This window comes from Protopterus annectens, chromosome 11.part0 (genome assembly GCF_019279795.1).
Source record: "Protopterus annectens isolate FY-2018-M chromosome 11.part0, PAN1.0, whole genome shotgun sequence".
Lineage (NCBI taxonomy): Eukaryota > Metazoa > Chordata > Ceratodontiformes > Protopteridae > Protopterus > Protopterus annectens.
The window spans coordinates 179,775,846-179,787,938 of NC_056745.1; the positions used below are offsets into that span (position 1 = coordinate 179,775,846).

The window sequence follows — 12,093 nt, forward strand, 5'->3', positions numbered from 1 at the left end:
TACGTCCTTACATCAATCAATTTCTCTTCCCTGACTCTCTAAGTATGCCATAACCCTGTTTTTTCTCCTGCTTAATATTGCAGTTACTGTCGTATTATACAAATTCCCTTTAATTTCTGTAAACTAGCTAAAATTTCTTTCAATAAGTTATTGTCATGTATGTTGCATCTACACTTGAATGTTTTTACATAATGTCTAATTTTGTATAATTGTTTAAACTGTAGATGTTTTTGTATTACGTTTGAAGACTGTAAAATTATTGTTCTTAAATTGTTTTTGTAATACCTTGGAACTTTTCTCTGGGTTTCTGCTGAAAATGGGCACTTACTTAGTTGGACTTTCCTGGTAATCAAAGGCGAATAAATAAATAAATTACTTTAGCAGAACTTGCAAGGAGTCTGCCTTTTCCTTTCTCATTAGTAACCACAGCAGATAAAAGGCCATGTATAGTGAGCAGGTGGTAAAGCTGAACTAAAGTAACTAAATTAATGCTGTTCACACCAAAACAATGTACTGCACAAAAAGTGTCTGTTCACCTTAACCCAACAATTAATACAAAAACAGAATTAGTTTCTCATACTAAACTACTCTGGAGTCACCACAGATGCCCAGTTTAAGTCTGACCACCACATCACACAAGTGATAAAGGAGACAGACCAAAAACTGGGCAACTTGTACAGACCAAAACCATTCCTCACTTGATATTACTAGAATTAGTATTACCTCAACCTCTCTCCTACCAGCCCTACTGTGTGCTTATCCTTTTCTGACAAATGTGTCTTCTTTAGTATTGCTGAAACTGTAGCAATACTATAAGTCAACTAGCCAAATTTGCCTCTAACCTACAAAGTGGATCCCACCACTGCCTAACTCTGAAACAGTTGAACTGGCTTGAGCTCTCTCATGTGCTCCCATACTCCTGTTTGTCTTTTTGTTTGTCTTTTCGGCTTTTCCCGGCTAGAGGTCGCCACAGCGGAACTCCGGTAGTTGATTTTTATGGTGCCAAGTTGCCAGCCCGACACCCAACCTTCAGCAAAGGCACACCCATTCACACATGTCTTTCAGAGGCCACTCGACCGCAGGGAGGACATACAGACTCCACACAGAAGGCACTCCAGCCGAGAATCGAAACGGAGAACTTCTTGCTGTGAGGCAACAACGCTACCGCTGTACCACCACTGCCAAATCTGCTCCCATACTCCTAATTACTTATAATCTACTTAAAAAAATGGAACAGCATCCATCTCTTAATCTCTTAACCATCTAATACACCCTTATTCCCCCAGCAGACCATTGCATTCTGGTGACAAAGTGTTACTTAGTGGGCCAGATTCCAAAAGAGTTGCTCTCAGTGTAAGTGTGCCCTGATCCCAAAAGACTTTATCTCAGCGTAAGTGACTTCTTTTATGTAAGGCATATCTGTAAACAGACTTACACCAGGGGACAGATTTCAAAAGACCTGTTCTCAGTGTAAGTGGTCACTTGCACCGAGAGCTAGTCGTTTGGAATCAGGCCCAGTATAACTGAATCCAGCAATACACCTAGAAAATCACTGTATTTCAACTGTATTGCAAGGATGCAGAACTCTGTTCCTTCCTGCTTAAGAAAAAATATGAACTTAAAATCTTTCAAATCTGAGCTGATGCAACACCATTCACACCTATGGCTGTTCTCCTGTACCACCTCTGGCTAAGACCAATCCACCTAAATCTAAGCCCACATCTCTGTCCCTCACTGTACTTTCATGTTCACATCTATCTAACCTATTTATGTACTCCATATCTCTTATCATAGCTACCTTGCTATGCAGAAGTGTAACTAGGGTGGGGCAAAGGAGGCAGCTGCTCCAGGCACAAAGTGTTAGTGGGCATGGTTGGACGATCCCTGTTGATCTTTAGACCATACCAGGTATTGAACTTGCAGTCAAGCCTGAATACTGTAACACTCCCTGTGTGGTCTAAACTGCAGCAACAGTTTGCTACAGTTTAAGTAAAAAATTCTTTATTTTAAACTAAAACCTGAGCACTGTAGGGCAATGGTCTGGGTATAAACTGGACCAATTGCTTCTAGAAATTTTCTACAGTTTAAAAACAATGATGATTTTTTTTCTTTTTTTTAATAAAATGTAAGGAAGGAGGAGAGTGAGGGACAGTGCGTAGAAGCAGGACCTGTTTCAGAATTTTTGTCTCATTTTGTTTTCATTTTTTGAGTTCTTTGGTATCTTTTCTGATAAATCTCTTATCTTATCCGTATCAATTTTCTTGATGTTCTCACCTTCTGATTCTGTTTTAACTTTATGAAACTTGAACTGAAGCACCACTACACAAAATATCCCATCTGTTTCCCACCAGGGATGACTCTGTGTCTGACCCATTCTACAGAGTCTGCCCTTTTATAATGTTTTCTTGTCTCCCATTTCAAATCGTTCATATATGGTACGGTATTATAACTGGGCAGCTACTCAACATAGTAGTAAATGTAAACAAACATTTATTAAAACTTAATACAGTTCCACTGAAGTAACTAAAGAAAAACTGCATGTTTTGGAATCATAAAGCACTCACCACCATCGGAACATAGTTACAGCAAAATAAATAAATAACTTTGCACGTGCTCTTTAAAATAAATGCGGGAGGAGTCAAGCCCTGAAAAATGTGCCAAGAAATTAAAATTATGAATTTTCCATATTAAAGTGCATTAAATATGTGTATGTAATATTCACATATGCATATGTGTATATGAATGTCTATGCGTATATGTGCAACACGTGGAATCGTAATTGTTATATGGCTATGTTTTGTAATTTAGTTGACATTAATAATTACTCAGTCTTGACATATGAAGTTTGTTAGTTTAATGACTCAGTGAAAACACAACCTATGTTTTGAATTCTCAGTACCGCTTTCAATTAGCATACTTGCTGTTTAGATTTAATTTCACAACAAATATATATTGCTGTTTTTTGCACAGACAGGTGCATAACACATTAGGAATGTATTGGCACAGTGTGAAATTCTGCATTATACCTGTTTTCCACAAGGAAAGGGTGGCATTCTTCACTTTGGAAGTGAAACTACTGCCGGTAATGTATGCATATTTCTTAGTAGCTGCATTAGAACTAACATTTGTATGTTTCTCTAGGAAAAGGATTTTTTGGGTCACTGCATTTATGCAACAGACTCACTAATTTAGACTCATGTAGTGACAAACTGCTAGTCACCTCTTCTGTTAGCCGATCGTTGTGAGTTTTTGGCGGAAACACCTTCTAATGATTACTAGTAGATTTTGGATCTTTATGAGAAAGATAACTTATGTGAACTTTTAATACAGTAATGTAATAAGTTAGAAAAAATGTGGTTCCAGGTTAAATCTTCCTTGCATTTTTTCCAGGTGGATTGTGATAGCGTACTATAAAGCACACAGTTTGGACATCTAATTTATTTGTGTATGCCATACAAAAGAGTTTGTAAAAGCCTAACTAGATAACAAACTCAACTATTTGAGGTAAATTATACTTTTACAGAAGTAAGACAAACTGAAACAGCTTTTAGAAAATACCTTTCTGACTTTACCTGATTTTGACTCAAAATATGCTCTGTTCCTCCTAAAAGTGGTAATTTTTTGAGAAAAAATGGTGGTATACCTTATTTAAGAAAAAAATGCACAGTAATTCATAGTGTTATTCTGTCAATGTTCTGTGTTAACAGTTCCAGTATTTAAACTGTGCTTCTTTGGGGGCTTTTTTCTCTGATTCTAAAGCTAAGAAGTTGGGAGCTATGACTGAGGAATTAATACTAGATTAATAACTGTTGTCATTACATTTGAGAAGAAATGTGCAACAAATGAGAAAGTGAATAGTTTACGTTAACAGAAATGTCTGTTTGAGAAAATTCCCACAGTAAAATGCTTTGTTTGAAGAAAACAATTAAAAATGCACAGTTTATGATTAGAGATGTTTTAAATTACTGTATATGTTTGCTTCTAAGTTCCTGGCCTGTAAATAATAGATTTGACTCTACATAACTAAGAAATTTCAATGTACACTGTCCACCCTGGTATTATTTACAAAAAAGGAAAAATACTTAGATTATCAATATTTTTTCTCTGTGAGATAGGTATGTAACAGCTTGAGTTTATCATGTACCTTAGGTAAGATTCATATGTAAGTGCTAGGTTAGCTACCCTTATGAGCCATTTTAAGCCTATTTCCCTTACTGAGAATAAAACCTGTACCTTGTGTATATGAGGTAAATATCTTAACTATCATGCCAACCCCCAACCCTAAATGTTTATGTTTGCAGTTTTGTAAGAAAGTACAGCCAAACTAGAAAACTGATAAATTCGACATAGACTGTGTTTAAGGTACAAATAAAATCTGGTGATACGTTAAGATATTTGAAAGAGTTAGATGCTCTTGCAGGTCACTGTGAGAGCTGTAGTAAGAAAGAAAGACCAGTGTGCCATTTCTGATCATTGTTGCAGAAATAATTGTGCTTTATTTTATGTATTTGTTTTTTTTTCTTATAATTTTGGAAGAAGAGATTATTGTAGAACCCACATTTGAGGATCCCCAAAGATGCGATGTTCCTGTAGGTAGGGGGATTATACATTATGATACTGTCTGCAAAGAGCTGAACAGATGGGAGAAGGCTTGAATGCAGTGAGTTTGCTAATTGACAATGCAGAAAAGGTCACTAAGGGTGAGATTCAATGTCTGACACTTCTTATCTGTATTAGTTAGCCCTAGATAAGTTGTTAATAATTTCTAAAGCCTGCAATCCTCTGTATGGAGGACTGAGGTGATTTTTCCATTATATATTTTGCTTCTATTTATTTATTTGATGTTTGTTAACTGGGTAAGTGAACTGGTCCAGAGGCCCTTTTGCAAACTTGACTAGTGCCAAGTTGGCAATGATAGTACACATACAGATATAGTTTAAAATAAGATGTAAACAAATGAAAAAAATACATATGGCATAAAGTATAATGAGTTAAAAAGTGAAATATATTTACAGTAGTTGCATCTAAATAAGGTACTTGACATATACAGCGAAAAAAAACAAAAAATAAATGGTACTATATGGATAAAAAATTAAAGCGTGATTCAGTTATTTTGAGAAGTGTAACTCATTCCTGCACAATTTGCTGTGTACAGAGCTTCATCAGAGAACAGAAGCATAGTGTTGTGCTGCATAGAGAACAGTGCAGTAAATGGGGAGAAACTGTCATAATGGAAACTTTAGTGCAGAGAATAACTGACAAAGAGGTTAAAACAAAATAAAAAGGAAGAGTTTAGTTATGTTAAGAACTAATTCCCTCGCTCCTCTACCCTTAGCATGTTATATTCATAGTATGGGGACTGGAACTTCGGGTTTCCTCTGAAAACACGGCATTGGGCTAGTGGGACTAATGTGGTCAACAAAGAGAGCATGAATAAATAAAGTCCCCTATTCCTGAGAGCATAAAGGGATATGCAGGAAGCTGAAAAGTCAGGAACAGGAAGAGGGTTTTGAGGCATTTGTATTCCTGTTTTCCTGAGGATATTGGGAGAAACTTTTATGAGTGTAGTGACCCTTTTAACAGGATTTGCTGACACACAGGTGGTTATGCAGTTTACTCTGGGATTAAACTGGGGTCAGATTAGTTAGTTTGTGGTCATGCTGGTAGGGAGTTTTAGGGTCGGTGTTAAGGATGCAAACTGCATGATTACTTTTTAGGCACTGGTAACGAATGCACTGCTTGCCAGGTTTGCATTTTCAGGGCAATGTTTTTACTGGGCCACACCTGAGGGAGGTGCTTAGAGCACTGTTGTTAGACAATGTAGTTGTACAAGTCATTTGTAGGAGAAGGGTTAACGTTACATTTGAGATGTTTAAAGTGCACGAGGTTTGAGCGTAAATATCCCTTCTATCCTATTTCATAAATAAGATGACAATAATTTGTGCAGTTTTATTCAGGTTTTAACTATTTGATCATATGAAGAAAAATAAGAAGTCTTCTTTTGCACAACTCCTGCACTACTATTGCCAAAGCTCCAAGTTTATGATTGTTATAAAGGTCTGCAGTAAACGTATGCATATGCAAGAAACTGCACCCATCTGTTTGGCAGATGCTCCCTGTGCACACTGGTCAAAAGTGGCAAGATTTTAGGAAGTTGTAGATTCTCTTCTGAATTCTCTCTTTTTATCACTGTTGCTGGGATAAGCTGTGGTTCCCAGTGGCTTTGAACTAGATAAACAGGTATAGAAAATGAATGAATGGATCACAGATCAAACTAATGTTCTCGAAGCTCATAAATGTCAGATGGTACTAATTTGATAATCTTACCACTGATGATGCAAATAACTTATGTTACTGGCTACATTGCAAACTCCTGTAGCAGTTCTCAAGAGGACAGCATAGAGGGTAAAGATTCAAAAATTTTACTGAACTCCACTTATACTGGGTTCACCTTCTCATCATCAGTAGTAATTGGGCCAGATTCAATTAACAGGATCTCTGTTGTGTGAATCCATGCTATTTCCATCAAATGGATAGTTTTCATTTAGGAGGTCTTCCTGTCTGCTGTGCAGAATTAATTTCTCTTGAGAGGGTGGTAAGTTTGATTAACCTGCAGATACTAAGCACCCTGATGCCACTCCTTCATACTGTGCTGCTGCAGGTGCCCCTGTCCTGTCCTTTGGCACTTAAGACTGCATGGTTTAAGCAGGGATGGGTGCACAAACTGTCTCAGCATTGGCATGGGAAGGTAGCCCCTCTGATCTCTGCTTCTTACTCTATTGAAGTGCTGTAATCTCTTGATGTCTTTACCTCCTCCAAAGTCACCTTCCTATCTCTGTAACTCTACCTGGCATTTCCCACCTTCACCTCTGACCCCAGTAAGTGCTTCCCTTTCTTTTATAAACCCGAAAGTAAAAAAACTCATTCTGCATGCAAAATTGATCTCCTTCTGCTTTATTGTTTGTCACTGCCTTGTACAACTTGGCATAAAGCTGATGTTTCATGTTTTGTCTTGTGTGTTTGAAAGTTATCCTTTGTCTATCTGTCAGATTGACATTTGACCTTAGCTGTCAGCCATGAATTTCCTAGCCACTTTCATACATCCCCATTTTCATTCTGATCTCACCTCCTATCTTGCATGAGATCCTGTTTTGCTGTAATAGCCCAATGTGTTAAGTTTCAGCAAATATTGACTGTCGTACCTTAAAAAGGTTCTCAGTCCCTGCCTGTTCATCGATCCTTTAAATATATTGGTTCCACCCAAATGTAATACCTCCTTTTTGAGATTTCTAGTAGCGGTCATCTGTCATCTCCCAGTTACATCCTTATTTTTTTCCCTGACTCAAGGATCGTGAATAGTACTGTAGCATGGTCATTGCTGACCATCTGCTTTCTTTGCTGTCCTCCCTGTACTATGAATAGTATTGTAGTATGGTCATTACTGCCATCTGCTTTCTTTGCTGTCCTCCCTGTACTATGAATAGTATTGTAGTATGGTCATTACTGCCATCTGCTTTCTTTGCTGTCCTCCCTGTACTATGAATAGTACTGTAGCATTGTCATTACTGCCATCTGCTTTCTTTGCTGTCCTCCCTGTACTATGAATAGTACTGTAGCATGGTCATTACTGCCATCTACTTTCTTTGCTGTCCTCCCTGTACTATGAATAGTACTGTAGCATGGTCATTACTGCCATCTGCTTTCTTTGCTGTCCTCCCTGTACTATGAATAGTACTGTAGCATGGTCATTACTGCCATCTGCTTTCTTTGCTGTCCTCCCTGTACTATGAATAGTACTGTAGCATGGTCATTACTGCCATCTGCTTTCTTTGCTGTCCTCCCTGTACTATGAGTAGTACTGTGGCATGGTCATTACTGCCATCTGCTTTCTTTGCTGTCCTCCCTGTACTATGAATAGTACTGTAGCATTGTGATTACTGCCATCTGCTTTCATTGCTGTCCTCCCCGTACTAATTCCAGATTGGTGAGGTTAAGGGCAAGGGTATAAACTTCTCTTGCTGGGATATTCACATTCTAGTTAAAAGAGGCTTTCCACTAGAACTTCTTCACTTTCACTGTCACCTTAGCATGGAAGTGGACACCTCCTATTTTATTGGTGGAAAACTGAGGTCTGACTTTGAAAGCCTTCTGCAGTAGGTAACTGCTTGAATTTCATTTTCTGATATCCCAAGTGTGGAATATTTCTGAATTTTCTCGATTTTCCCTCCATTCCTGAATGTTCACATGCCTGCTGTTACTGCATGCTGTGGTGTCATGCAATGGGCTAAGGCAATGCATTGTGTGATGTCTTGCACTGGGCTTGCACAATGCATGCTGTGGTGTCATGCACTGGGCTAGGAAAATACACACTGTGATTTCATGCATTCGGCTAGGACATTGCACACTGTGATGTCATACATTGGACTAGGACAATGCACACATTGATGTCATGCTCCAGACTATGACAGTGAATGGTTTGATGTCATGCATGGAGCTAGGACAATGCACTTTATGGTGTCATGCATTGGGCTAACATCTGTGCAGTTTTTTTTTGTTTGTTTGTTTTTCTGTTTAGTCCAGGACAGTTCTTCTGGTCCTGGGAAATATTATCTTTCCACATTGTCAGGTAATAAGGAGTCTAAAGCTGTAGACAAGGTTAGCAGGACAGTGTTTTCTTCTACCATACTGGAGCTTAGGTCTCTCAGATGTTTTTTTCTAGCTTCCTGTCCTCCGAGTAGGCCTAACCCTTCCTTCATGTGAGGTCAAGGAGACTCTAGAAGAGATACTTCTGCAGTGGTATTTCATTTAGCTTTACCATAACTGTGTGCTTATTCTGTTGGCCAGGGCAGCAAGCTTGGGAATGTCCCTTTATTGAATGGTGTGGCTCAGGGTCAGGCTGTTTTCATTTGAGGATAGGCTCAGACAGGTTATTCTGGATGTCTGTTCTATGGTGAGGATTGATCTGGCCTCTTAGGATCTGGTTGAGGACCTGTGAAACAGAAAGCAATTGTTTCTCCAAATCTCCCAATTTTTTAGCACAAAGCAGCCAAATCACAGAATGAGGGCTCATAAGTGTTTAGCAGAGTTACTTTCCTGGATTGTGCTGCCTAAGTCCCCTATAATGGTAACACAACCCTCTCAGCAGTTGTAGGACTGATTACTATGCAGGTCTGCCAATGGGACTGAGTCTCTGAGTTTGCATCAAGTAGGAAACCATCAAAAAAAGGCTGTTGGATGCTAGATGTGGTCACGGATCACCATGTCCAAGAACTACCAAGTCCTCCCCCATCAAAAAGAAATGCAGTCAGGGACCTGACTGCGTCTGTCAAATATACCCAGACTCTATTCCTTCTTTTGAAGAAAGGCAAAGGGTTCTATTCTCCCATTTTCCTGGCTTCAGAAGCTACAAAAGACTTGTGTTCTAGCGCGGATCTCGGAAGGTCACTAAGTACGTGTTATGTGATGTTAAGATGATAAGATTTGTTGGCTTAGAGGAATAAAGTCCTCACTATGACCCGGATGACCTGAGTTCGATTAGCAGCTCGGGTACTTTTTGGAGGTTTTGAGTGATGCTTTAATGACCGTTTGCCTCCATTTAGGAGGAGCATTTGCCTGGAGCATGTGTTCCCTTGGTAGACTCCCTGGTGGAAACTGATGACCACACAAGAGTACTGGCTACAAAGGGCACGGGGCAGTCTTGAGGAAGTTAGTGTAGTTGTGGAAGTGAGTTACAGATACACATTACATACAAAATCCTGAGGGTGCTACTGGGTATGCACTGTGGGATCTTGATACAGCACTGGATGACATCACTACTCCCGGATGATTTAACCGACACTTCTAAGGGAGCACATTGGCTCTTTCTCAGGGAATGAATGGGCAATTGAGTGGCAGGAAAAAAAAGGAAATCCTTATTGTAACTTTCCAGAGGGTCATGCCACTGCTGCTGCTGCAGTTAGCCTGGATGGTGCCCCTGGACATGATAGATACCCTTTGGCCTGGGTGGTGTCTGGACATGATAGATACCCTTTGACACACTAGTGTACAAAGACGTTCATTCGGTTTGCCCTGGTCGAGCTCACTTTCATTACCTCTGAGTAAACCATAGTTCTGTCAGTAATGTATAACATGGTCTGATTAAAAGAGGTGTAGTTTGCATCTTGGGGAGACATGACAGAAAATTAACAAAAATGGTCGTCAAATGCTCAAAGCTAAATTTTTGCATAAAAAGGCAAAACAAGAAATAATAGTAGAAAAAATACATATTCAGCAGAGAATTAGGCTCATATTATCTTTCATTTTGAAGCACATTTTAAATGTAGGACTGATGTACATGTGCTTCATGTGGCAAATGCTGTTTCTTACGAAGTAAGCAGAAAGGAAACTGTCAGTCTTCCTAACAAAAAGAGGACACCCAAGTGTCGGATTTCTTTGTCAGTTCTTGTCAAGTACCAAAGCCAATAATACAGCAAGACACATGGCTCCACCCTAATGAGCCAGTCTGAATAGCTAGCATAAATTTCAAAGACATGAAAGACACTCCAAGATGCTTACTATATGACAAGGATCCAAAGACTAATTTACATTTCTAAAACAGACATTTCCTTGGGCTGATTGAAATGTAACAGGCTGGTTCGGAATGCAGAAAATTATCAGTTGTATTGTATAAATACAGTTTTGATGAAAATGATCAATCCTTTTCATTGATCAGTTCAATTAGTCCAGGTCATTCTGTAATCTCAGAAACAAAAGGCTTTTGACAAATCTACATCACATGTTGTCAGGCATTGCTCAAAAGCAGGCACTGCTCCCTGATTAAGTAGGATATTTAGGACATCTGATCTCATTGTGTTCGAAAGTGTACATGATGTAACCTACTGAGTGCTTAATTAAATGAAGAAGCATTACAATGTTTTTGAAAGCAAAACCAGAAAGGAGTCATCATGGCTTTACTGTGTTGATGGGGACTTTATAAAAAAAATAAGCAGACTTATGAGAACATTCGTGCTACATTCATCACAGTTTACAAGCCCATAATTATTTAAATTAAATACTGGTCTTGCTTGTAACTAGCAACGCTTTACATGCATTGCTAACTGTGTCACCCCCACACAGTTATTAAACTGTCACCATTTTTAAGGAATTTGCTCACAGATGTCTTTATGGGTTCCTATGTTTTTGTCAAGCTCTTCACCTGTTTTGCCCATTTACTGCATTTTATTAAAAAAAACTACCACTATTCCCTATCATACCTCTGAACATCTTACAGCAAGAAATTTGAACAAAGCCATAAATAAAAGTGGAATAAATGTCCCAAAATAGGGACAATGTTTTAAATATTGCTCTTAAAATCTTAGAAGGTTGATAGAATAACAAGTTTTGCATTAATATGATTTTTTCTAAAGGGAATGAAGTATGGAAATCAAATGTCTGTCATTATTTTCTAACTTCACTCTAATGATTTGCCACAAAACCACAATTTTATGAAAAACGGACCAAAAAAATGATATTCTGAGAAAATCTGTACAGTTGAGAGGTATGTTCCCTATTCCTACCATCGCCACTACCTCTGAGCTTCTACTGTCCAGCCATGTCACTTATCTTCCCCTTGGTTTAGCTTTTGCTATGAAGCAGAACTCTGTTTATCCCCCCACACCTTGATGGATTTTGTAGGTAGTACACCCCTTAAGACAGATGGACTTGGGATGAAGTGACTTGTTCAACGATGCGTAACTGATAGCAGAACGGGTATCATCATACTACAAAAATATATTTTTGGACACTATTTCTGTTTCCACCATGCCTCTCTTCCTTGTAGGGCCATTCATTCCTCCTGACATCCTGTGATACTGAGCACAGGAGCTAAGAGGAAGGAATCATGAGATTCCTAAAGCTGGGATCAGAAAATGTTTTCTGTATGCTGTTAAAAGCGCCATTTTCAATGGACAGAAAGTATGGTGTAGTGGCCGCTGTACTAGACCCAGTGTAGGAGTCCAATTCCACGCACCTCAACTACAGCTGAAGTGGACGCATGCTTCTTGGTTGCTTTCACTGTCTTGTGTCCAAAACTGCACTCACTAAACTAGGTATAAA

At 38.8% G+C, this 12,093-nt stretch overlaps 1 protein-coding gene across 4 annotated transcripts in view; it reads left to right on the top strand.

Annotated features, from left to right (window-relative positions):
* The window catches only part of TSPAN9 (tetraspanin 9), a 2,052,609-nt gene that overhangs the window by 1,213,260 nt on the left and 827,256 nt on the right, over positions 1-12,093 (top strand). The gene's annotated exons all lie outside the window — the stretch shown is intronic.